The 24,295-nt window shown below is 46.5% G+C and overlaps 14 non-coding genes and 2 pseudogenes across 14 annotated transcripts; all 16 read right to left on the reverse strand.

The window, feature by feature from the left end:
* Positions 1-496: 496 nt before the first annotated feature.
* On the reverse strand, positions 497-687 carry LOC142287644 (U2 spliceosomal RNA). Its single transcript, XR_012748589.1, has one exon. It is a non-coding gene; the product is annotated as a U2 spliceosomal RNA (small nuclear RNA).
* Positions 688-2,074: 1,387 nt separating this feature from the next.
* LOC142287645 (U2 spliceosomal RNA) lies at positions 2,075-2,265 on the reverse strand. The gene has a single exon (XR_012748590.1). It is a non-coding gene; the product is annotated as a U2 spliceosomal RNA (small nuclear RNA).
* Positions 2,266-3,652: 1,387 nt separating this feature from the next.
* On the reverse strand, positions 3,653-3,843 carry LOC142287646 (U2 spliceosomal RNA). Its single transcript, XR_012748591.1, has one exon. It is a non-coding gene; the product is annotated as a U2 spliceosomal RNA (small nuclear RNA).
* A 1,387-nt stretch (positions 3,844-5,230) lies between these two features.
* Positions 5,231-5,421, reverse strand: LOC142287647 (U2 spliceosomal RNA). Its single transcript, XR_012748592.1, has one exon. It is a non-coding gene; the product is annotated as a U2 spliceosomal RNA (small nuclear RNA).
* A 1,387-nt stretch (positions 5,422-6,808) lies between these two features.
* LOC142287648 (U2 spliceosomal RNA) lies at positions 6,809-6,999 on the reverse strand. Its single transcript, XR_012748593.1, has one exon. It is a non-coding gene; the product is annotated as a U2 spliceosomal RNA (small nuclear RNA).
* A 1,387-nt stretch (positions 7,000-8,386) lies between these two features.
* On the reverse strand, positions 8,387-8,577 carry LOC142287649 (U2 spliceosomal RNA). The gene has a single exon (XR_012748594.1). It is a non-coding gene; the product is annotated as a U2 spliceosomal RNA (small nuclear RNA).
* Positions 8,578-9,964: 1,387 nt separating this feature from the next.
* Positions 9,965-10,155, reverse strand: LOC142287650 (U2 spliceosomal RNA). The gene has a single exon (XR_012748595.1). It is a non-coding gene; the product is annotated as a U2 spliceosomal RNA (small nuclear RNA).
* A 1,387-nt stretch (positions 10,156-11,542) lies between these two features.
* On the reverse strand, positions 11,543-11,733 carry LOC142287651 (U2 spliceosomal RNA). Its single transcript, XR_012748596.1, has one exon. It is a non-coding gene; the product is annotated as a U2 spliceosomal RNA (small nuclear RNA).
* Positions 11,734-13,120: 1,387 nt separating this feature from the next.
* Positions 13,121-13,311, reverse strand: LOC142287653 (U2 spliceosomal RNA). The gene has a single exon (XR_012748598.1). It is a non-coding gene; the product is annotated as a U2 spliceosomal RNA (small nuclear RNA).
* A 1,387-nt stretch (positions 13,312-14,698) lies between these two features.
* LOC142287654 (U2 spliceosomal RNA) lies at positions 14,699-14,889 on the reverse strand. Its single transcript, XR_012748599.1, has one exon. It is a non-coding gene; the product is annotated as a U2 spliceosomal RNA (small nuclear RNA).
* A 1,387-nt stretch (positions 14,890-16,276) lies between these two features.
* On the reverse strand, positions 16,277-16,481 carry LOC142287596 (U2 spliceosomal RNA; annotated as a pseudogene).
* A 403-nt stretch (positions 16,482-16,884) lies between these two features.
* On the reverse strand, positions 16,885-17,095 carry LOC142287605 (U2 spliceosomal RNA; annotated as a pseudogene).
* Positions 17,096-18,482: 1,387 nt separating this feature from the next.
* LOC142287655 (U2 spliceosomal RNA) lies at positions 18,483-18,673 on the reverse strand. The gene has a single exon (XR_012748600.1). It is a non-coding gene; the product is annotated as a U2 spliceosomal RNA (small nuclear RNA).
* Positions 18,674-20,060: 1,387 nt separating this feature from the next.
* On the reverse strand, positions 20,061-20,251 carry LOC142287656 (U2 spliceosomal RNA). Its single transcript, XR_012748601.1, has one exon. It is a non-coding gene; the product is annotated as a U2 spliceosomal RNA (small nuclear RNA).
* A 1,387-nt stretch (positions 20,252-21,638) lies between these two features.
* On the reverse strand, positions 21,639-21,832 carry LOC142287599 (U2 spliceosomal RNA). The gene has a single exon (XR_012748553.1). It is a non-coding gene; the product is annotated as a U2 spliceosomal RNA (small nuclear RNA).
* A 2,189-nt stretch (positions 21,833-24,021) lies between these two features.
* On the reverse strand, positions 24,022-24,212 carry LOC142287657 (U2 spliceosomal RNA). The gene has a single exon (XR_012748602.1). It is a non-coding gene; the product is annotated as a U2 spliceosomal RNA (small nuclear RNA).
* Between the last annotated feature and the right edge of the window lie 83 nt (positions 24,213-24,295).

Below are 24,295 nucleotides of genomic sequence, written 5' to 3' on the forward strand. Positions count from 1 at the left end.
AATGTCCAAGAGCAAGCAAACTATTCCTCCAGGAGAGGGCGCCAACAGACTACTAAAGAGATCATCATTACTCAAAGAAAACCCCAAAAACCAATGCATGATAGGAATAAACAGGTAACTTTCTTTGGAGTGGAAGCGGAGAGATCGCACCAGATGCCAATTCTAGATCTTATCACACCTGTGGTCACTGCAGCAGCAGGTGAATCCACTTTGTCCAAAAGGGATCTATTCCATTCAATTGCAAATGATCTAGATAAGACAGAGAACTGCAGCACGGGGACATAGCCGAGTTGGTCAGGTTGAGTGGTGATGAGTTTGCTATTTGGATGAATAAAGAAAGTCAAAAGTGTGAAAGATAAAAAACAAAAGGAGGAAGTGTGAAAAGTGAATGGGCCAAATTGAGGTGCATATGAAGACGTATGCTTTCTTCCAATTCATTAAATCGGGCTAATATGAATCAGGTGAATTGAGTTCTGCTTTTGGAAACTGGGTTAAGAAGGGGTGCACCGTTCCTGGAGGTACTGCAATACCAGGTCAATGCGTGGAGTGGACAGAGCAAGCTCTTTTTCCATCTCCCTGTTCTAAAAATCCATTTAATATATGGTCCCCAGATAGGGGACGTATCAGATATTAAACTGATAAGAACAGATACTACACTTGATCTTAGCCAAAAGGCCGAGAAGCGATAACCAGAATTGGTTTGGGCCTCGAGTGGCACCCTGGCCTATGCCGGACACATCTTAGGGAGAGAGAGCGAGAGGGAGACAAACCCACGCCTACACAAGACATTTTGTCACCCAAGCCAACCCTTGAAAAGGCTGCTTTGCAGAGCAAAAACAAGAAGAATGGTGCGTTTTGCAGCCGCCGCCCACTGCAATGAATCTGAATAACTCCTCCTTTAGGGCGCAAGCAACTCCCCTCCCCCTTGCAGTCTTTCCAATTCACGATACAAAAAGACGGACAGGACAGGTTGCCTGACTTTCCGTCACTGCCACCCTTTGCCATCCTTACCCGTAGAAAGCCCTTTCATCATCCCCAAACCCTAATCTTTTCCCTTTCCTTCCCAGCCCCCAAACCCTGCCCTCTGTACCTTTCTCACCACCCGCTTCCCTTCTCCTGTCATCCCCCTACCACCCGGGAAAAAAAGAGATTGCCCCCTCCTTCCACTAGCCCACCCTCCCACCCAAAGAACAACTTCTTCTGCGCAGCTTGTTTTCTAGGCAGCAGCGCTATTGTGATGTCATCGGGGGGCATTGTGACAAGCCGCCAGTGTTCCGTCTCTTCATGTTGTGCACAGTTCAAACGGAAAATACATCAACAGGCAGACTACAGAAAAGCTTACTATCAAAGGTTAGAGGGGGGCTTTCTCAGAGGGCTTTTTACAGTTTTTCTATTCCCAATTAGCCGTTTAAGTGTACTTATTGAAAGTAGTAATTCTTTCATAGGCCGCCCTTTCTTAGTATTTGACGTTCCTTATATTGCGGTATGAGGCTTCGCAGTAGGTTGCAAACATTCATCACCCATGACTGTCCCCAATTGAGCTCAGAAGCTCAATGTCTATCATGACCTCTCTTTTAGAATGTCCAAGAGCAAGCAAACTATTCCTCCAGGAGAGGGCGCCAACAGACTACTAAAGAGATCATCATTACTCAAAGAAAACCCCAAAAACCAATGCATGATAGGAATAAACAGGTAACTTTCTTTGGAGTGGAAGCGGAGAGATCGCACCAGATGCCAATTCTAGATCTTATCACACCTGTGGTCACTGCAGCAGCAGGTGAATCCACTTTGTCCAAAAGGGATCTATTCCATTCAATTGCAAATGATCTAGATAAGACAGAGAACTGCAGCACGGGGACATAGCCGAGTTGGTCAGGTTGAGTGGTGATGAGTTTGCTATTTGGATGAATAAAGAAAGTCAAAAGTGTGAAAGATAAAAAACAAAAGGAGGAAGTGTGAAAAGTGAATGGGCCAAATTGAGGTGCATATGAAGACGTATGCTTTCTTCCAATTCATTAAATCGGGCTAATATGAATCAGGTGAATTGAGTTCTGCTTTTGGAAACTGGGTTAAGAAGGGGTGCACCGTTCCTGGAGGTACTGCAATACCAGGTCAATGCGTGGAGTGGACAGAGCAAGCTCTTTTTCCATCTCCCTGTTCTAAAAATCCATTTAATATATGGTCCCCAGATAGGGGACGTATCAGATATTAAACTGATAAGAACAGATACTACACTTGATCTTAGCCAAAAGGCCGAGAAGCGATAACCAGAATTGGTTTGGGCCTCGAGTGGCACCCTGGCCTATGCCGGACACATCTTAGGGAGAGAGAGCGAGAGGGAGACAAACCCACGCCTACACAAGACATTTTGTCACCCAAGCCAACCCTTGAAAAGGCTGCTTTGCAGAGCAAAAACAAGAAGAATGGTGCGTTTTGCAGCCGCCGCCCACTGCAATGAATCTGAATAACTCCTCCTTTAGGGCGCAAGCAACTCCCCTCCCCCTTGCAGTCTTTCCAATTCACGATACAAAAAGACGGACAGGACAGGTTGCCTGACTTTCCGTCACTGCCACCCTTTGCCATCCTTACCCGTAGAAAGCCCTTTCATCATCCCCAAACCCTAATCTTTTCCCTTTCCTTCCCAGCCCCCAAACCCTGCCCTCTGTACCTTTCTCACCACCCGCTTCCCTTCTCCTGTCATCCCCCTACCACCCGGGAAAAAAAGAGATTGCCCCCTTCTTCCACTAGCCCACCCTCCCACCCAAAGAACAACTTCTTCTGCGCAGCTTGTTTTCTAGGCAGCAGCGCTATTGTGATGTCATCGGGGGGCATTGTGACAAGCCGCCAGTGTTCCGTCTCTTCATGTTGTGCACAGTTCAAACGGAAAATACATCAACAGGCAGACTACAGAAAAGCTTACTATCAAAGGTTAGAGGGGGGCTTTCTCAGAGGGCTTTTTACAGTTTTTCTATTCCCAATTAGCCGTTTAAGTGTACTTATTGAAAGTAGTAATTCTTTCATAGGCCGCCCTTTCTTAGTATTTGACGTTCCTTATATTGCGGTATGAGGCTTCGCAGTAGGTTGCAAACATTCATCACCCATGACTGTCCCCAATTGAGCTCAGAAGCTCAATGTCTATCATGACCTCTCTTTTAGAATGTCCAAGAGCAAGCAAACTATTCCTCCAGGAGAGGGCGCCAACAGACTACTAAAGAGATCATCATTACTCAAAGAAAACCCCAAAAACCAATGCATGATAGGAATAAACAGGTAACTTTCTTTGGAGTGGAAGCGGAGAGATCGCACCAGATGCCAATTCTAGATCTTATCACACCTGTGGTCACTGCAGCAGCAGGTGAATCCACTTTGTCCAAAAGGGATCTATTCCATTCAATTGCAAATGATCTAGATAAGACAGAGAACTGCAGCACGGGGACATAGCCGAGTTGGTCAGGTTGAGTGGTGATGAGTTTGCTATTTGGATGAATAAAGAAAGTCAAAAGTGTGAAAGATAAAAAACAAAAGGAGGAAGTGTGAAAAGTGAATGGGCCAAATTGAGGTGCATATGAAGACGTATGCTTTCTTCCAATTCATTAAATCGGGCTAATATGAATCAGGTGAATTGAGTTCTGCTTTTGGAAACTGGGTTAAGAAGGGGTGCACCGTTCCTGGAGGTACTGCAATACCAGGTCAATGCGTGGAGTGGACAGAGCAAGCTCTTTTTCCATCTCCCTGTTCTAAAAATCCATTTAATATATGGTCCCCAGATAGGGGACGTATCAGATATTAAACTGATAAGAACAGATACTACACTTGATCTTAGCCAAAAGGCCGAGAAGCGATAACCAGAATTGGTTTGGGCCTCGAGTGGCACCCTGGCCTATGCCGGACACATCTTAGGGAGAGAGAGCGAGAGGGAGACAAACCCACGCCTACACAAGACATTTTGTCACCCAAGCCAATCCTTGAAAAGGCTGCTTTGCAGAGCAAAAACAAGAAGAATGGTGCGTTTTGCAGCCGCCGCCCACTGCAATGAATCTGAATAACTCCTCCTTTAGGGCGCAAGCAACTCCCCTCCCCCTTGCAGTCTTTCCAATTCACGATACAAAAAGACGGACAGGACAGGTTGCCTGACTTTCCGTCACTGCCACCCTTTGCCATCCTTACCCGTAGAAAGCCCTTTCATCATCCCCAAACCCTAATCTTTTCCCTTTCCTTCCCAGCCCCCAAACCCTGCCCTCTGTACCTTTCTCACCACCCGCTTCCCTTCTCCTGTCATCCCCCTACCACCCGGGAAAAAAAGAGATTGCCCCCTCCTTCCACTAGCCCACCCTCCCACCCAAAGAACAACTTCTTCTGCGCAGCTTGTTTTCTAGGCAGCAGCGCTATTGTGATGTCATCGGGGGGCATTGTGACAAGCCGCCAGTGTTCCGTCTCTTCATGTTGTGCACAGTTCAAACGGAAAATACATCAACAGGCAGACTACAGAAAAGCTTACTATCAAAGGTTAGAGGGGGGCTTTCTCAGAGGGCTTTTTACAGTTTTTCTATTCCCAATTAGCCGTTTAAGTGTACTTATTGAAAGTAGTAATTCTTTCATAGGCCGCCCTTTCTTAGTATTTGACGTTCCTTATATTGCGGTATGAGGCTTCGCAGTAGGTTGCAAACATTCATCACCCATGACTGTCCCCAATTGAGCTCAGAAGCTCAATGTCTATCATGACCTCTCTTTTAGAATGTCCAAGAGCAAGCAAACTATTCCTCCAGGAGAGGGCGCCAACAGACTACTAAAGAGATCATCATTACTCAAAGAAAACCCCAAAAACCAATGCATGATAGGAATAAACAGGTAACTTTCTTTGGAGTGGAAGCGGAGAGATCGCACCAGATGCCAATTCTAGATCTTATCACACCTGTGGTCACTGCAGCAGCAGGTGAATCCACTTTGTCCAAAAGGGATCTATTCCATTCAATTGCAAATGATCTAGATAAGACAGAGAACTGCAGCACGGGGACATAGCCGAGTTGGTCAGGTTGAGTGGTGATGAGTTTGCTATTTGGATGAATAAAGAAAGTCAAAAGTGTGAAAGATAAAAAACAAAAGGAGGAAGTGTGAAAAGTGAATGGGCCAAATTGAGGTGCATATGAAGACGTATGCTTTCTTCCAATTCATTAAATCGGGCTAATATGAATCAGGTGAATTGAGTTCTGCTTTTGGAAACTGGGTTAAGAAGGGGTGCACCGTTCCTGGAGGTACTGCAATACCAGGTCAATGCGTGGAGTGGACAGAGCAAGCTCTTTTTCCATCTCCCTGTTCTAAAAATCCATTTAATATATGGTCCCCAGATAGGGGACGTATCAGATATTAAACTGATAAGAACAGATACTACACTTGATCTTAGCCAAAAGGCCGAGAAGCGATAACCAGAATTGGTTTGGGCCTCGAGTGGCACCCTGGCCTATGCCGGACACATCTTAGGGAGAGAGAGCGAGAGGGAGACAAACCCACGCCTACACAAGACATTTTGTCACCCAAGCCAACCCTTGAAAAGGCTGCTTTGCAGAGCAAAAACAAGAAGAATGGTGCGTTTTGCAGCCGCCGCCCACTGCAATGAATCTGAATAACTCCTCCTTTAGGGCGCAAGCAACTCCCCTCCCCCTTGCAGTCTTTCCAATTCACGATACAAAAAGACGGACAGGACAGGTTGCCTGACTTTCCGTCACTGCCACCCTTTGCCATCCTTACCCGTAGAAAGCCCTTTCATCATCCCCAAACCCTAATCTTTTCCCTTTCCTTCCCAGCCCCCAAACCCTGCCCTCTGTACCTTTCTCACCACCCGCTTCCCTTCTCCTGTCATCCCCCTACCACCCGGGAAAAAAAGAGATTGCCCCCTCCTTCCACTAGCCCACCCTCCCACCCAAAGAACAACTTCTTCTGCGCAGCTTGTTTTCTAGGCAGCAGCGCTATTGTGATGTCATCGGGGGGCATTGTGACAAGCCGCCAGTGTTCCGTCTCTTCATGTTGTGCACAGTTCAAACGGAAAATACATCAACAGGCAGACTACAGAAAAGCTTACTATCAAAGGTTAGAGGGGGGCTTTCTCAGAGGGCTTTTTACAGTTTTTCTATTCCCAATTAGCCGTTTAAGTGTACTTATTGAAAGTAGTAATTCTTTCATAGGCCGCCCTTTCTTAGTATTTGACGTTCCTTATATTGCGGTATGAGGCTTCGCAGTAGGTTGCAAACATTCATCACCCATGACTGTCCCCAATTGAGCTCAGAAGCTCAATGTCTATCATGACCTCTCTTTTAGAATGTCCAAGAGCAAGCAAACTATTCCTCCAGGAGAGGGCGCCAACAGACTACTAAAGAGATCATCATTACTCAAAGAAAACCCCAAAAACCAATGCATGATAGGAATAAACAGGTAACTTTCTTTGGAGTGGAAGCGGAGAGATCGCACCAGATGCCAATTCTAGATCTTATCACACCTGTGGTCACTGCAGCAGCAGGTGAATCCACTTTGTCCAAAAGGGATCTATTCCATTCAATTGCAAATGATCTAGATAAGACAGAGAACTGCAGCACGGGGACATAGCCGAGTTGGTCAGGTTGAGTGGTGATGAGTTTGCTATTTGGATGAATAAAGAAAGTCAAAAGTGTGAAAGATAAAAAACAAAAGGAGGAAGTGTGAAAAGTGAATGGGCCAAATTGAGGTGCATATGAAGACGTATGCTTTCTTCCAATTCATTAAATCGGGCTAATATGAATCAGGTGAATTGAGTTCTGCTTTTGGAAACTGGGTTAAGAAGGGGTGCACCGTTCCTGGAGGTACTGCAATACCAGGTCAATGCGTGGAGTGGACAGAGCAAGCTCTTTTTCCATCTCCCTGTTCTAAAAATCCATTTAATATATGGTCCCCAGATAGGGGACGTATCAGATATTAAACTGATAAGAACAGATACTACACTTGATCTTAGCCAAAAGGCCGAGAAGCGATAACCAGAATTGGTTTGGGCCTCGAGTGGCACCCTGGCCTATGCCGGACACATCTTAGGGAGAGAGAGCGAGAGGGAGACAAACCCACGCCTACACAAGACATTTTGTCACCCAAGCCAACCCTTGAAAAGGCTGCTTTGCAGAGCAAAAACAAGAAGAATGGTGCGTTTTGCAGCCGCCGCCCACTGCAATGAATCTGAATAACTCCTCCTTTAGGGCGCAAGCAACTCCCCTCCCCCTTGCAGTCTTTCCAATTCACGATACAAAAAGACGGACAGGACAGGTTGCCTGACTTTCCGTCACTGCCACCCTTTGCCATCCTTACCCGTAGAAAGCCCTTTCATCATCCCCAAACCCTAATCTTTTCCCTTTCCTTCCCAGCCCCCAAACCCTGCCCTCTGTACCTTTCTCACCACCCGCTTCCCTTCTCCTGTCATCCCCCTACCACCCGGGAAAAAAAGAGATTGCCCCCTCCTTCCACTAGCCCACCCTCCCACCCAAAGAACAACTTCTTCTGCGCAGCTTGTTTTCTAGGCAGCAGCGCTATTGTGATGTCATCGGGGGGCATTGTGACAAGCCGCCAGTGTTCCGTCTCTTCATGTTGTGCACAGTTCAAACGGAAAATACATCAACAGGCAGACTACAGAAAAGCTTACTATCAAAGGTTAGAGGGGGGCTTTCTCAGAGGGCTTTTTACAGTTTTTCTATTCCCAATTAGCCGTTTAAGTGTACTTATTGAAAGTAGTAATTCTTTCATAGGCCGCCCTTTCTTAGTATTTGACGTTCCTTATATTGCGGTATGAGGCTTCGCAGTAGGTTGCAAACATTCATCACCCATGACTGTCCCCAATTGAGCTCAGAAGCTCAATGTCTATCATGACCTCTCTTTTAGAATGTCCAAGAGCAAGCAAACTATTCCTCCAGGAGAGGGCGCCAACAGACTACTAAAGAGATCATCATTACTCAAAGAAAACCCCAAAAACCAATGCATGATAGGAATAAACAGGTAACTTTCTTTGGAGTGGAAGCGGAGAGATCGCACCAGATGCCAATTCTAGATCTTATCACACCTGTGGTCACTGCAGCAGCAGGTGAATCCACTTTGTCCAAAAGGGATCTATTCCATTCAATTGCAAATGATCTAGATAAGACAGAGAACTGCAGCACGGGGACATAGCCGAGTTGGTCAGGTTGAGTGGTGATGAGTTTGCTATTTGGATGAATAAAGAAAGTCAAAAGTGTGAAAGATAAAAAACAAAAGGAGGAAGTGTGAAAAGTGAATGGGCCAAATTGAGGTGCATATGAAGACGTATGCTTTCTTCCAATTCATTAAATCGGGCTAATATGAATCAGGTGAATTGAGTTCTGCTTTTGGAAACTGGGTTAAGAAGGGGTGCACCGTTCCTGGAGGTACTGCAATACCAGGTCAATGCGTGGAGTGGACAGAGCAAGCTCTTTTTCCATCTCCCTGTTCTAAAAATCCATTTAATATATGGTCCCCAGATAGGGGACGTATCAGATATTAAACTGATAAGAACAGATACTACACTTGATCTTAGCCAAAAGGCCGAGAAGCGATAACCAGAATTGGTTTGGGCCTCGAGTGGCACCCTGGCCTATGCCGGACACATCTTAGGGAGAGAGAGCGAGAGGGAGACAAACCCACGCCTACACAAGACATTTTGTCACCCAAGCCAACCCTTGAAAAGGCTGCTTTGCAGAGCAAAAACAAGAAGAATGGTGCGTTTTGCAGCCGCCGCCCACTGCAATGAATCTGAATAACTCCTCCTTTAGGGCGCAAGCAACTCCCCTCCCCCTTGCAGTCTTTCCAATTCACGATACAAAAAGACGGACAGGACAGGTTGCCTGACTTTCCGTCACTGCCACCCTTTGCCATCCTTACCCGTAGAAAGCCCTTTCATCATCCCCAAACCCTAATCTTTTCCCTTTCCTTCCCAGCCCCCAAACCCTGCCCTCTGTACCTTTCTCACCACCCGCTTCCCTTCTCCTGTCATCCCCCTACCACCCGGGAAAAAAAGAGATTGCCCCCTCCTTCCACTAGCCCACCCTCCCACCCAAAGAACAACTTCTTCTGCGCAGCTTGTTTTCTAGGCAGCAGCGCTATTGTGATGTCATCGGGGGGCATTGTGACAAGCCGCCAGTGTTCCGTCTCTTCATGTTGTGCACAGTTCAAACGGAAAATACATCAACAGGCAGACTACAGAAAAGCTTACTATCAAAGGTTAGAGGGGGGCTTTCTCAGAGGGCTTTTTACAGTTTTTCTATTCCCAATTAGCCGTTTAAGTGTACTTATTGAAAGTAGTAATTCTTTCATAGGCCGCCCTTTCTTAGTATTTGACGTTCCTTATATTGCGGTATGAGGCTTCGCAGTAGGTTGCAAACATTCATCACCCATGACTGTCCCCAATTGAGCTCAGAAGCTCAATGTCTATCATGACCTCTCTTTTAGAATGTCCAAGAGCAAGCAAACTATTCCTCCAGGAGAGGGCGCCAACAGACTACTAAAGAGATCATCATTACTCAAAGAAAACCCCAAAAACCAATGCATGATAGGAATAAACAGGTAACTTTCTTTGGAGTGGAAGCGGAGAGATCGCACCAGATGCCAATTCTAGATCTTATCACACCTGTGGTCACTGCAGCAGCAGGTGAATCCACTTTGTCCAAAAGGGATCTATTCCATTCAATTGCAAATGATCTAGATAAGACAGAGAACTGCAGCACGGGGACATAGCCGAGTTGGTCAGGTTGAGTGGTGATGAGTTTGCTATTTGGATGAATAAAGAAAGTCAAAAGTGTGAAAGATAAAAAACAAAAGGAGGAAGTGTGAAAAGTGAATGGGCCAAATTGAGGTGCATATGAAGACGTATGCTTTCTTCCAATTCATTAAATCGGGCTAATATGAATCAGGTGAATTGAGTTCTGCTTTTGGAAACTGGGTTAAGAAGGGGTGCACCGTTCCTGGAGGTACTGCAATACCAGGTCAATGCGTGGAGTGGACAGAGCAAGCTCTTTTTCCATCTCCCTGTTCTAAAAATCCATTTAATATATGGTCCCCAGATAGGGGACGTATCAGATATTAAACTGATAAGAACAGATACTACACTTGATCTTAGCCAAAAGGCCGAGAAGCGATAACCAGAATTGGTTTGGGCCTCGAGTGGCACCCTGGCCTATGCCGGACACATCTTAGGGAGAGAGAGCGAGAGGGAGACAAACCCACGCCTACACAAGACATTTTGTCACCCAAGCCAACCCTTGAAAAGGCTGCTTTGCAGAGCAAAAACAAGAAGAATGGTGCGTTTTGCAGCCGCCGCCCACTGCAATGAATCTGAATAACTCCTCCTTTAGGGCGCAAGCAACTCCCCTCCCCCTTGCAGTCTTTCCAATTCACGATACAAAAAGACGGACAGGACAGGTTGCCTGACTTTCCGTCACTGCCACCCTTTGCCATCCTTACCCGTAGAAAGCCCTTTCATCATCCCCAAACCCTAATCTTTTCCCTTTCCTTCCCAGCCCCCAAACCCTGCCCTCTGTACCTTTCTCACCACCCGCTTCCCTTCTCCTGTCATCCCCCTACCACCCGGGAAAAAAAGAGATTGCCCCCTCCTTCCACTAGCCCACCCTCCCACCCAAAGAACAACTTCTTCTGCGCAGCTTGTTTTCTAGGCAGCAGCGCTATTGTGATGTCATCGGGGGGCATTGTGACAAGCCGCCAGTGTTCCGTCTCTTCATGTTGTGCACAGTTCAAACGGAAAATACATCAACAGGCAGACTACAGAAAAGCTTACTATCAAAGGTTAGAGGGGGGCTTTCTCAGAGGGCTTTTTACAGTTTTTCTATTCCCAATTAGCCGTTTAAGTGTACTTATTGAAAGTAGTAATTCTTTCATAGGCCGCCCTTTCTTAGTATTTGACGTTCCTTATATTGCGGTATGAGGCTTCGCAGTAGGTTGCAAACATTCATCACCCATGACTGTCCCCAATTGAGCTCAGAAGCTCAATGTCTATCATGACCTCTCTTTTAGAATGTCCAAGAGCAAGCAAACTATTCCTCCAGGAGAGGGCGCCAACAGACTACTAAAGAGATCATCATTACTCAAAGAAAACCCCAAAAACCAATGCATGATAGGAATAAACAGGTAACTTTCTTTGGAGTGGAAGCGGAGAGATCGCACCAGATGCCAATTCTAGATCTTATCACACCTGTGGTCACTGCAGCAGCAGGTGAATCCACTTTGTCCAAAAGGGATCTATTCCATTCAATTGCAAATGATCTAGATAAGACAGAGAACTGCAGCACGGGGACATAGCCGAGTTGGTCAGGTTGAGTGGTGATGAGTTTGCTATTTGGATGAATAAAGAAAGTCAAAAGTGTGAAAGATAAAAAACAAAAGGAGGAAGTGTGAAAAGTGAATGGGCCAAATTGAGGTGCATATGAAGACGTATGCTTTCTTCCAATTCATTAAATCGGGCTAATATGAATCAGGTGAATTGAGTTCTGCTTTTGGAAACTGGGTTAAGAAGGGGTGCACCGTTCCTGGAGGTACTGCAATACCAGGTCAATGCGTGGAGTGGACAGAGCAAGCTCTTTTTCCATCTCCCTGTTCTAAAAATCCATTTAATATATGGTCCCCAGATAGGGGACGTATCAGATATTAAACTGATAAGAACAGATACTACACTTGATCTTAGCCAAAAGGCCGAGAAGCGATAACCAGAATTGGTTTGGGCCTCGAGTGGCACCCTGGCCTATGCCGGACACATCTTAGGGAGAGAGAGCGAGAGGGAGACAAACCCACGCCTACACAAGACATTTTGTCACCCAAGCCAACCCTTGAAAAGGCTGCTTTGCAGAGCAAAAACAAGAAGAATGGTGCGTTTTGCAGCCGCCGCCCACTGCAATGAATCTGAATAACTCCTCCTTTAGGGCGCAAGCAACTCCCCTCCCCCTTGCAGTCTTTCCAATTCACGATACAAAAAGACGGACAGGACAGGTTGCCTGACTTTCCGTCACTGCCACCCTTTGCCATCCTTACCCGTAGAAAGCCCTTTCATCATCCCCAAACCCTAATCTTTTCCCTTTCCTTCCCAGCCCCCAAACCCTGCCCTCTGTACCTTTCTCACCACCCGCTTCCCTTCTCCTGTCATCCCCCTACCACCCGGGAAAAAAAGAGATTGCCCCCTCCTTCCACTAGCCCACCCTCCCACCCAAAGAACAACTTCTTCTGCGCAGCTTGTTTTCTAGGCAGCAGCGCTATTGTGATGTCATCGGGGGGCATTGTGACAAGCCGCCAGTGTTCCGTCTCTTCATGTTGTGCACAGTTCAAACGGAAAATACATCAACAGGCAGACTACAGAAAAGCTTACTATCAAAGGTTAGAGGGGGGCTTTCTCAGAGGGCTTTTTACAGTTTTTCTATTCCCAATTAGCCGTTTAAGTGTACTTATTGAAAGTAGTAATTCTTTCATAGGCCGCCCTTTCTTAGTATTTGACGTTCCTTATATTGCGGTATGAGGCTTCGCAGTAGGTTGCAAACATTCATCACCCATGACTGTCCCCAATTGAGCTCAGAAGCTCAATGTCTATCATGACCTCTCTTTTAGAATGTCCAAGAGCAAGCAAACTATTCCTCCAGGAGAGGGCGCCAACAGACTACTAAAGAGATCATCATTACTCAAAGAAAACCCCAAAAACCAATGCATGATAGGAATAAACAGGTAACTTTCTTTGGAGTGGAAGCGGAGAGATCGCACCAGATGCCAATTCTAGATCTTATCACACCTGTGGTCACTGCAGCAGCAGGTGAATCCACTTTGTCCAAAAGGGATCTATTCCATTCAATTGCAAATGATCTAGATAAGACAGAGAACTGCAGCACGGGGACATAGCCGAGTTGGTCAGGTTGAGTGGTGATGAGTTTGCTATTTGGATGAATAAAGAAAGTCAAAAGTGTGAAAGATAAAAAACAAAAGGAGGAAGTGTGAAAAGTGAATGGGCCAAATTGAGGTGCATATGAAGACGTATGCTTTCTTCCAATTCATTAAATCGGGCTAATATGAATCAGGTGAATTGAGTTCTGCTTTTGGAAACTGGGTTAAGAAGGGGTGCACCGTTCCTGGAGGTACTGCAATACCAGGTCAATGCGTGGAGTGGACAGAGCAAGCTCTTTTTCCATCTCCCTGTTCTAAAAATCCATTTAATATATGGTCCCCAGATAGGGGACGTATCAGATATTAAACTGATAAGAACAGATACTACACTTGATCTTAGCCAAAAGGCCGAGAAGCGATAACCAGAATTGGTTTGGGCCTCGAGTGGCACCCTGGCCTATGCCGGACACATCTTAGGGAGAGAGAGCGAGAGGGAGACAAACCCACGCCTACACAAGACATTTTGTCACCCAAGCCAACCCTTGAAAAGGCTGCTTTGCAGAGCAAAAACAAGAAGAATGGTGCGTTTTGCAGCCGCCGCCCACTGCAATGAATCTGAATAACTCCTCCTTTAGGGCGCAAGCAACTCCCCTCCCCCTTGCAGTCTTTCCAATTCACGATACAAAAAGACGGACAGGACAGGTTGCCTGACTTTCCGTCACTGCCACCCTTTGCCATCCTTACCCGTAGAAAGCCCTTTCATCATCCCCAAACCCTAATCTTTTCCCTTTCCTTCCCAGCCCCCAAACCCTGCCCTCTGTACCTTTCTCACCACCCGCTTCCCTTCTCCTGTCATCCCCCTACCACCCGGGAAAAAAAGAGATTGCCCCCTCCTTCCACTAGCCCACCCTCCCACCCAAAGAACAACTTCTTCTGCGCAGCTTGTTTTCTAGGCAGCAGCGCTATTGTGATGTCATCGGGGGGCATTGTGACAAGCCGCCAGTGTTCCGTCTCTTCATGTTGTGCACAGTTCAAACGGAAAATACATCAACAGGCAGACTACAGAAAAGCTTACTATCAAAGGTTAGAGGGGGGCTTTCTCAGAGGGCTTTTTACAGTTTTTCTATTCCCAATTAGCCGTTTAAGTGTACTTATTGAAAGTAGTAATTCTTTCATAGGCCGCCCTTTCTTAGTATTTGACGTTCCTTATATTGCGGTATGAGGCTTCGCAGTAGGTTGCAAACATTCATCACCCATGACTGTCCCCAATTGAGCTCAGAAGCTCAATGTCTATCATGACCTCTCTTTTAGAATGTCCAAGAGCAAGCAAACTATTCCTCCAGGAGAGGGCGCCAACAGACTACTAAAGAGATCATCATTACTCAAAGAAAACCCCAAAAACCAATGCATGATAGGAATAAACAGGTAACTTTCTTTGGAGTGGAAGCGGAGAGATCGCACCAGATGCCAATTCTAGATCTTATCACACCTGTGGTCACTGCAGCAGCAGGTGAATCCACTTTGTCCAAAAGGGATCTATTCCATTCAATTGCAAATGATCTAGATAAGACAGAGAACTGCAGCACGGGGACATAGCCGAGTTGGTCAGGTTGAGTGGTGATGAGTTTGCTATTTGGATGAATAAAGAAAGTCAAAAGTGTGAAAGATAAAAAACAAAAGGAGGAAGTGTGAAAAGTGAATGGGCCAAATTGAGGTGCATATGAAGACGTATGCTTTCTTCCAATTCATTAAATCGGGCTAATATGAATCAGGTGAATTGAGTTCTGCTTTTGGAAACTGGGTTAAGAAGGGGTGCACCGTTCCTGGAGGTACTGCAATACCAGGTCAATGCGTGGAGTGGACAGAGCAAGCTCTTTTTCCATCTCCCTGTTCTAAAAATCCATTTAATATATGGTCCCCAGATAGGGGACGTATCAGATATTAAACTGATAAGAACAGATACTACACTTGATCTTAGCCAAAAGGCCGAGAAGCGATAACCAGAATTGGTTTGGGCCTCGAGTGGCACCCTGGCCTATGCCGGACACATCTTAGGGAGAGAGAGCGAGAGGGAGACAAACCCACGCCTACACAAGACATTTTGTCACCCAAGCCAACCCTTGAAAAGGCTGCTTTGCAGAGCAAAAACAAGAAGAATGGTGCGTTTTGCAGCCGCCGCCCACTGCAATGAATCTGAATAACTCCTCCTTTAGGGCGCAAGCAACTCCCCTCCCCCTTGCAGTCTTTCCAATTCACGATACAAAAAGACGGACAGGACAGGTTGCCTGACTTTCCGTCACTGCCACCCTTTGCCATCCTTACCCGTAGAAAGCCCTTTCATCATCCCCAAACCCTAATCTTTTCCCTTTCCTTCCCAGCCCCCAAACCCTGCCCTCTGTACCTTTCTCACCACCCGCTTCCCTTCTCCTGTCATCCCCCTACCACCCGGGAAAAAAAGAGATTGCCCCCTCCTTCCACTAGCCCACCCTCCCACCCAAAGAACAACTTCTTCTGCGCAGCTTGTTTTCTAGGCAGCAGCGCTATTGTGATGTCATCGGGGGGCATTGTGACAAGCCGCCAGTGTTCCGTCTCTTCATGTTGTGCACAGTTCAAACGGAAAATACATCAACAGGCAGACTACAGAAAAGCTTACTATCAAAGGTTAGAGGGGGGCTTTCTCAGAGGGCTTTTTACAGTTTTTCTATTCCCAATTAGCCGTTTAAGTGTACTTATTGAAAGTAGTAATTCTTTCATAGGCCGCCCTTTCTTAGTATTTGACGTTCCTTATATTGCGGTATGAGGCTTCGCAGTAGGTTGCAAACATTCATCACCCATGACTGTCCCCAATTGAGCTCAGAAGCTCAATGTCTATCATGACCTCTCTTTTAGAATGTCCAAGAGCAAGCAAACTATTCCTCCAGGAGAGGGCGCCAACAGACTACTAAAGAGATCATCATTACTCAAAGAAAACCCCAAAAACCAATGCATGATAGGAATAAACAGGTAACTTTCTTTGGAGTGGAAGCGGAGAGATCGCACCAGATGCCAATTCTAGATCTTATCACACCTGTGGTCACTGCAGCAGCAGGTGAATCCACTTTGTCCAAAAGGGATCTATTCCATTCAATTGCAAATGATCTAGATAAGACAGAGAACTGCAGCACGGGGACATAGCCGAGTTGGTCAGGTTGAGTGGTGATGAGTTTGCTATTTGGATGAATAAAGAAAGTCAAAAGTGTGAAAGATAAAAAACAAAAGGAGGAAGTGTGAAAAGTGAATGGGCCAAATTGAGGTGCATATGAAGACGTATGCTTTCTTCCAATTCATTAAATCGGGCTAATATGAATCAGGTGAATTGAGTTCTGCTTTTGGAAACTGGGTTAAGAAGGGGTGCACCGTTCCTGGAGGTACTGCAATACCAGGTCAATGCGTGGAGTGGACAGAGCAAGCTCTTTTTCCATCTCCCTGTTCTAAAAATCCATTTAATATATGGTCCCCAGATAGGGGACGTATCAGATATTAAACTGATAAGAACAGATTTTTTGATTTAACAGCATCTTTATTATCATGCACTACTCACAAAAAGGTAACAAACCGTGTACAGTGCCGCAGCCCCGTACACACAGAACTATACAATCCTTCTTACATAGCCATAGAGTACGACGCACTAAACTATACATCACACTCCTATGCTTATCCATAACACTCAAGCTGAAAGAAAAAGTTAGACAATAAATAACGACGAACCGGCGATTGGGGGATGGGGGTAGGGGAAAAGGGGGATAGGGTGGGGAAATCACAGGCCCGAAGCTTTATTGAAAGACGCACATAACGGGAAAAGGAGGGAGGGGGCATGGAAGAGGTCTAAACCTCCTCCTCGGCGCTGTCGTCCGGACTGTCCATAATGGAATAGTCTCTGAGCAGGCTGTGGATCAGCCTGCGGCAATCCTGGATAGACATCCTCTCCCTCTTCAAGATGAGCCGGTTCCTGGCGACCCAAATAGCGTCCTTAAAGCAGTTCATAAGGCGCCAAGCCTCCTGGATGGCTCCAACGGTGTGAGTCCCAGGGAAGAGTCCATAAAGTACGGAATGGTACGATAGGCTCCCTCTGGGGACGGAGTTCCTCAGGTCATCCTCCAGGGCAACCAACAGGCGCTGTGCACAGATACTACACTTGATCTTAGCCAAAAGGCCGAGAAGCGATAACCAGAATTGGTTTGGGCCTCGAGTGGCACCCTGGCCTATGCCGGACACATCTTAGGGAGAGAGAGCGAGAGGGAGACAAACCCACGCCTACACAAGACATTTTGTCACCCAAGCCAACCCTTGAAAAGGCTGCTTTGCAGAGCAAAAACAAGAAGAATGGTGCGTTTTGCAGCCGCCGCCCACTGCAATGAATCTGAATAACTCCTCCTTTAGGGCGCAAGCAACTCCCCTCCCCCTTGCAGTCTTTCCAATTCACGATACAAAAAGACGGACAGGACAGGTTGCCTGACTTTCCGTCACTGCCACCCTTTGCCATCCTTACCCGTAGAAAGCCCTTTCATCATCCCCAAACCCTAATCTTTTCCCTTTCCTTCCCAGCCCCCAAACCCTGCCCTCTGTACCTTTCTCACCACCCGCTTCCCTTCTCCTGTCATCCCCCTACCACCCGGGAAAAAAAGAGATTGCCCCCTCCTTCCACTAGCCCACCCTCCCACCCAAAGAACAACTTCTTCTGCGCAGCTTGTTTTCTAGGCAGCAGCGCTATTGTGATGTCATCGGGGGGCATTGTGACAAGCCGCCAGTGTTCCGTCTCTTCATGTTGTGCACAGTTCAAACGGAAAATACATCAACAGGCAGACTACAGAAAAGCTTACTATCAAAGGTTAGAGGGGGGCTTTCTCAGAGGGCTTTTTACAGTTTTTCTATTCCCAATTAGCCGTTTAAGTGTACTTATTGAAAGTAGTAATTCTTTCATAGGCCGCCCTTTCTTAGTATTTGACGTTCCTTATATTGCGGTATGAGGCTTCGCAGTAGGTTGCAAACATTCATCACCCATGACTGTCCCCAATTGAGCTCAGAAGCTCAATGTCTATCATGACCTCTCTTTTAGAATGTCCAAGAGCAAGCAAACTATTCCTCCAGGAGAGGGCGCCAACAGACTACTAAAGAGATCATCATTACTCAAAGAAAACCCCAAAAACCAATGCATGATAGGAATAAACAGGTAACTTTCTTTGGAGTGGAAGCGGAGAGATCGCACCAGATGCCAATTCTAGATCTTATCACACCTGTGGTCACTGCAGCAGCAGGTGAATCCACTTTGTCCAAAAGGGATCTATTCCATTCAATTGCAAATGATCTAGATAAGACAGAGAACTGCAGCACGGGGACATAGCCGAGTTGGTCAGGTTGAGTGGTGATGAGTTTGCTATTTGGATGAATAAAGAAAGTCAAAAGTGTGAAAGATAAAAAACAAAAGGAGGAAGTGTGAAAAGTGAATGGGCCAAATTGAGGTGCATATGAAGACGTATGCTTTCTTCCAATTCATTAAATCGGGCTAATATGAATCAGGTGAATTGAGTTCTGCTTTTGGAAACTGGGTTAAGAAGGGGTGCACCGTTCCTGGAGGTACTGCAATACCAGGTCAATGCGTGGAGTGGACAGAGCAAGCTCTTTTTCCATCTCCCTGTTCTAAAAATCCATTTAATATATGGTCCCCAGATAGGGGACGTATCAGATATTAAACTGATAAGAACAGATACTACACTTGATCTTAGCCAAAAGGCCGAGAAGCGATAACCAGAATTGGTTTGGGCCTCGAGTGGCACCCTGGCCTATGCCGGACACATCTTAGGGAGAGAGAGCGAGAGGGAGACAAACCCACGCCTACACAAGACATTTTGTCACCCAAGCCAACCCTTGAAAAGGCTGCTTTGCAGAGCAAAAACAAGAAGAATGGTGCGTTTTGCAGCCGCCGCCCACTGCAATGAATCTGAATAACTCCTCCTTTAGGGCGCAAGCAACTCCCCTCCCCCTTGCAGTCTTTCCAATTCACGATACAAAAAGACGGACAGGACAGGTTGCCTGACTTTCCGTCACTGCCACCCTTTGCCATCCTTACCCGTAGAAAGCCCTTTCATCATCCCCAAACCCTAATCTTTTCCCTTTCCTTCCCAGCCCCCAAACCCTGCCCTCTGTACCTTTCTCACCACCCGCTTCCCTTCTCCTGTCATCCCCCTACCACCCGGGAAAAAAAGAGATTGCCCCCTCCTTCCACTAGCCCACCCTCCCACCCAAAGAACAACTTCTTCTGCGCAGCTTGTTTTCTAGGCAGCAGCGCTATTGTGATGTCATCGGGGGGCATTGTGACAAGCCGCCAGTGTTCCGTCTCTTCATGTTGTGCACAGTTCAAACGGAAAATACATCAACAGGCAGACTACAGAAAAGCTTACTATCAAAGGTTAGAGGGGGGCTTTCTCAGAGGGCTTTTTACAGTTTTTCTATTCCCAATTAGCCGTTTAAGTGTACTTATTGAAAGTAGTAATTCTTTCATAGGCCGCCCTTTCTTAGTATTTGACGTTCCTTATATTGCGGTATGAGGCTTCGCAGTAGGTTGCAAACATTCATCACCCATGACTGTCCCCAATTGAGCTCAGAAGCTCAATGTCTATCATGACCTCTCTTTTAGAATGTCCAAGAGCAAGCAAACTATTCCTCCAGGAGAGGGCGCCAACAGACTACTAAAGAGATCATCATTACTCAAAGAAAACCCCAAAAACCAATGCATGATAGGAATAAACAGGTAACTTTCTTTGGAGTGGAAGCGGAGAGATCGCACCAGATGCCAATTCTAGATCTTATCACACCTGTGGTCACTGCAGCAGCAGGTGAATCCACTTTGTCCAAAAGGGATCTATTCCATTCAATTGCAAATGATCTAGATAAGACAGAGAACTGCAGCACGGGGACATAGCCGAGTTGGTCAGGTTGAGTGGTGATGAGTTTGCTATTTGGATGAATAAAGAAAGTCAAAAGTGTGAAAGATAAAAAACAAAAGGAGGAAGTGTGAAAAGTGAATGGGCCAAATTGAGGTGCATATGAAGACGTATGCTTTCTTCCAATTCATTAAATCGGGCTAATATGAATCAGGTGAATTGAGTTCTGCTTTTGGAAACTGGGTTAAGAAGGGGTGCACCGTTCCTGGAGGTACTGCAATACCAGGTCAATGCGTGGAGTGGACAGAGCAAGCTCTTTTTCCATCTCCCTGTTCTAAAAATCCATTTAATATATGGTCCCCAGATAGGGGACGTATCAGATATTAAACTGATAAGAACAGATACTACACTTGATCTTAGCCAAAAGGCCGAGAAGCGATAACCAGAATTGGTTTGGGCCTCGAGTGGCACCCTGGCCTATGCCGGACACATCTTAGGGAGAGAGAGCGAGAGGGAGACAAACCCACGCCTACACAAGACATTTTGTCACCCAAGCCAACCCTTGAAAAGGCTGCTTTGCAGAGCAAAAACAAGAAGAATGGTGCGTTTTGCAGCCGCCGCCCACTGCAATGAATCTGAATAACTCCTCCTTTAGGGCGCAAGCAACTCCCCTCCCCCTTGCAGTCTTTCCAATTCACGATACAAAAAGACGGACAGGACAGGTTGCCTGACTTTCCGTCACTGCCACCCTTTGCCATCCTTACCCGTAGAAAGCCCTTTCATCATCCCCAAACCCTAATCTTTTCCCTTTCCTTCCCAGCCCCCAAACCCTGCCCTCTGTACCTTTCTCACCACCCGCTTCCCTTCTCCTGTCATCCCCCTACCACCCGGGAAAAAAAGAGATTGCCCCCTCCTTCCACTAGCCCACCCTCCCACCCAAAGAACAACTTCTTCTGCGCAGCTTGTTTTCTAGGCAGCAGCGCTATTGTGATGTCATCGGGGGGCATTGTGACAAGCCGCCAGTGTTCCGTCTCTTCATGTTGTGCACAGTTCAAACGGAAAATACATCAACAGGCAGACTACAGAAAAGCTTACTATCAAAGGTTAGAGGGGGGCTTTCTCAGAGGGCTTTTTACAGTTTTTCTATTCCCAATTAGCCGTTTAAGTGTACTTATTGAAAGTAGTAATTCTTTCATAGGCCGCCCTTTCTTAGTATTTGACGTTCCTTATATTGCGGTATGAGGCTTCGCAGTAGGTTGCAAACATTCATCACCCATGACTGTCCCCAATTGAGCTCAGAAGCTCAATGTCTATCATGACCTCTCTTTTAGAATGTCCAAGAGCAAGCAAACTATTCCTCCAGGAGAGGGCGCCAACAGACTACTAAAGAGATCATCATTACTCAAAGAAAACCCCAAAAACCAATGCATGATAGGAATAAACAGGTAACTTTCTTTGGAGTGGAAGCGGAGAGATCGCACCAGATGCCAATTCTAGATCTTATCACACCTGTGGTCACTGCAGCAGCAGGTGAATCCACTTTGTCCAAAAGGGATCTATTCCATTCAATTGCAAATGATCTAGATAAGACAGAGAACTGCAGCACGGGGACATAGCCGAGTTGGTCAGGTTGAGTGGTGATGAGTTTGCTATTTGGATGAATAAAGAAAGTCAAAAGTGTGAAAGATAAAAAACAAAAGGAGGAAGTGTGAAAAATGAATGGGCCAAATTGAGGTGCATATGAAGACGTATGCTTTCTTCCAATTCATTAAATCGGGCTAATATGAATCAGGTGAATTGAGTTCTGCTTTTGGAAACTGGGTTAAGAAGGGGTGCACCGTTCCTGGAGGTACTGCAATACCAGGTCAATGCGTGGAGTGGACAGAGCAAGCTCTTTTTCCATCTCCCTGTTCTAAAAATCCATTTAATATATGGTCCCCAGATAGGGGACGTATCAGATATTAAACTGATAAGAACAGATTTTTTGATTTAATGAAGCTTTCCAAAGCACCACAAAAAATGCATGACCGAAGTCACACCAAAAACAGTGCAAAGGCTAGGATTCGTGTGGACCCCACCGTGAGGAGAGGGTCCCCAAAAATCAACCCCGTCCCTCCGAGCCAGAAGGCCACAGCAAGGGTCAGGGATCTTCGGTGCTCCCCCAAGCCGAAGCCCGGTTGAGCCTTGTCGTTGCTCCCAGCGTCCACCCAGGCATCTTACCCAAGTGGAGTAGAGAGCTACTAGTTGTTGGTTTCGCAGCCGAAACTGCCCGGACCGTCAACCGGTGTTGGTTTCTCAGCCCAAGGCTAACCGGACCTCCAACCGGGTGTTGGTTTCTCAGCCGAAGCTGACCCAGACCTCCAACCGGGTGTTGGTTTCTCAGCCGAAGCTGACCCGGACCTCCAACCGGGTGTTAGTTTCTCAGCCCAAAGCTGACCAGACCTCCGACCGGGATTATAAAAATTTCCCTTCCTAGCCAGAAGGCCGGGATAGGGTAATATGCTCAAAAAGTATGAAAAGGCAAGGTACGGTGTGCTACAGAGCCCAAGGCTTGCCGGGGTCCCAAGCCAGCAAGCTCAGACTCACTCCAGGGTCGTCAGTCCTGGGGCACGTTGTACCATAGCCCCCCACCCTTACTCAGTCTAATAGCCTCGATCCTGGTAGGGCCATGTTTTCCACTAGATGAATATACTATTCACCCAGAGTACTAGCAAGCGCAACCTTCCAGTGTGCATTGTATCATTGTACTAAGGTGGCCTGGAGCTTAAACCACCTCTTCGAACAACACTACACTTGATCTTAGCCAAAAGGCCGAGAAGCGATAACCAGAATTGGTTTGGGCCTCGAGTGGCACCCTGGCCTATGCCGGACACATCTTAGGGAGAGAGAGCGAGAGGGAGACAAACCCACGCCTACACAAGACATTTTGTCACCCAAGCCAACCCTTGAAAAGGCTGCTTTGCAGAGCAAAAACAAGAAGAATGGTGCGTTTTGCAGCCGCCGCCCACTGCAATGAATCTGAATAACTCCTCCTTTAGGGCGCAAGCAACTCCCCTCCCCCTTGCAGTCTTTCCAATTCACGATACAAAAAGACGGACAGGACAGGTTGCCTGACTTTCCGTCACTGCCACCCTTTGCCATCCTTACCCGTAGAAAGCCCTTTCATCATCCCCAAACCCTAATCTTTTCCCTTTCCTTCCCAGCCCCCAAACCCTGCCCTCTGTACCTTTCTCACCACCCGCTTCCCTTCTCCTGTCATCCCCCTACCACCCGGGAAAAAAAGAGATTGCCCCCTCCTTCCACTAGCCCACCCTCCCACCCAAAGAACAACTTCTTCTGCGCAGCTTGTTTTCTAGGCAGCAGCGCTATTGTGATGTCATCGGGGGGCATTGTGACAAGCCGCCAGTGTTCCGTCTCTTCATGTTGTGCACAGTTCAAACGGAAAATACATCAACAGGCAGACTACAGAAAAGCTTACTATCAAAGGTTAGAGGGGGGCTTTCTCAGAGGGCTTTTTACAGTTTTTCTATTCCCAATTAGCCGTTTAAGTGTACTTATTGAAAGTAGTAATTCTTTCATAGGCCGCCCTTTCTTAGTATTTGACGTTCCTTATATTGCGGTATGAGGCTTCGCAGTAGGTTGCAAACATTCATCACCCATGACTGTCCCCAATTGAGCTCAGAAGCTCAATGTCTATCATGACCTCTCTTTTAGAATGTCCAAGAGCAAGCAAACTATTCCTCCAGGAGAGGGCGCCAACAGACTACTAAAGAGATCATCATTACTCAAAGAAAACCCCAAAAACCAATGCATGATAGGAATAAACAGGTAACTTTCTTTGGAGTGGAAGCGGAGAGATCGCACCAGATGCCAATTCTAGATCTTATCACACCTGTGGTCACTGCAGCAGCAGGTGAATCCACTTTGTCCAAAAGGGATCTATTCCATTCAATTGCAAATGATCTAGATAAGACAGAGAACTGCAGCACGGGGACATAGCCGAGTTGGTCAGGTTGAGTGGTGATGAGTTTGCTATTTGGATGAATAAAGAAAGTCAAAAGTGTGAAAGATAAAAAACAAAAGGAGGAAGTGTGAAAAGTGAATGGGCCAAATTGAGGTGCATATGAAGACGTATGCTTTCTTCCAATTCATTAAATCGGGCTAATATGAATCAGGTGAATTGAGTTCTGCTTTTGGAAACTGGGTTAAGAAGGGGTGCACCGTTCCTGGAGGTACTGCAATACCAGGTCAATGCGTGGAGTGGACAGAGCAAGCTCTTTTTCCATCTCCCTGTTCTAAAAATCCATTTAATATATGGTCCCCAGATAGGGGACGTATCAGATATTAAACTGATAAGAACAGATACTACACTTGATCTTAGCCAAAAGGCCGAGAAGCGATAACCAGAATTGGTTTGGGCCTCGAGTGGCACCCTGGCCTATGCCGGACACATCTTAGGGAGAGAGAGCGAGAGGGAGACAAAC

The sequence above is a fragment of the Anomaloglossus baeobatrachus genome, unplaced genomic scaffold (genome assembly GCF_048569485.1).
Source record: "Anomaloglossus baeobatrachus isolate aAnoBae1 unplaced genomic scaffold, aAnoBae1.hap1 Scaffold_739, whole genome shotgun sequence".
Taxonomy (NCBI): Eukaryota; Metazoa; Chordata; class Amphibia; order Anura; family Aromobatidae; genus Anomaloglossus; species Anomaloglossus baeobatrachus.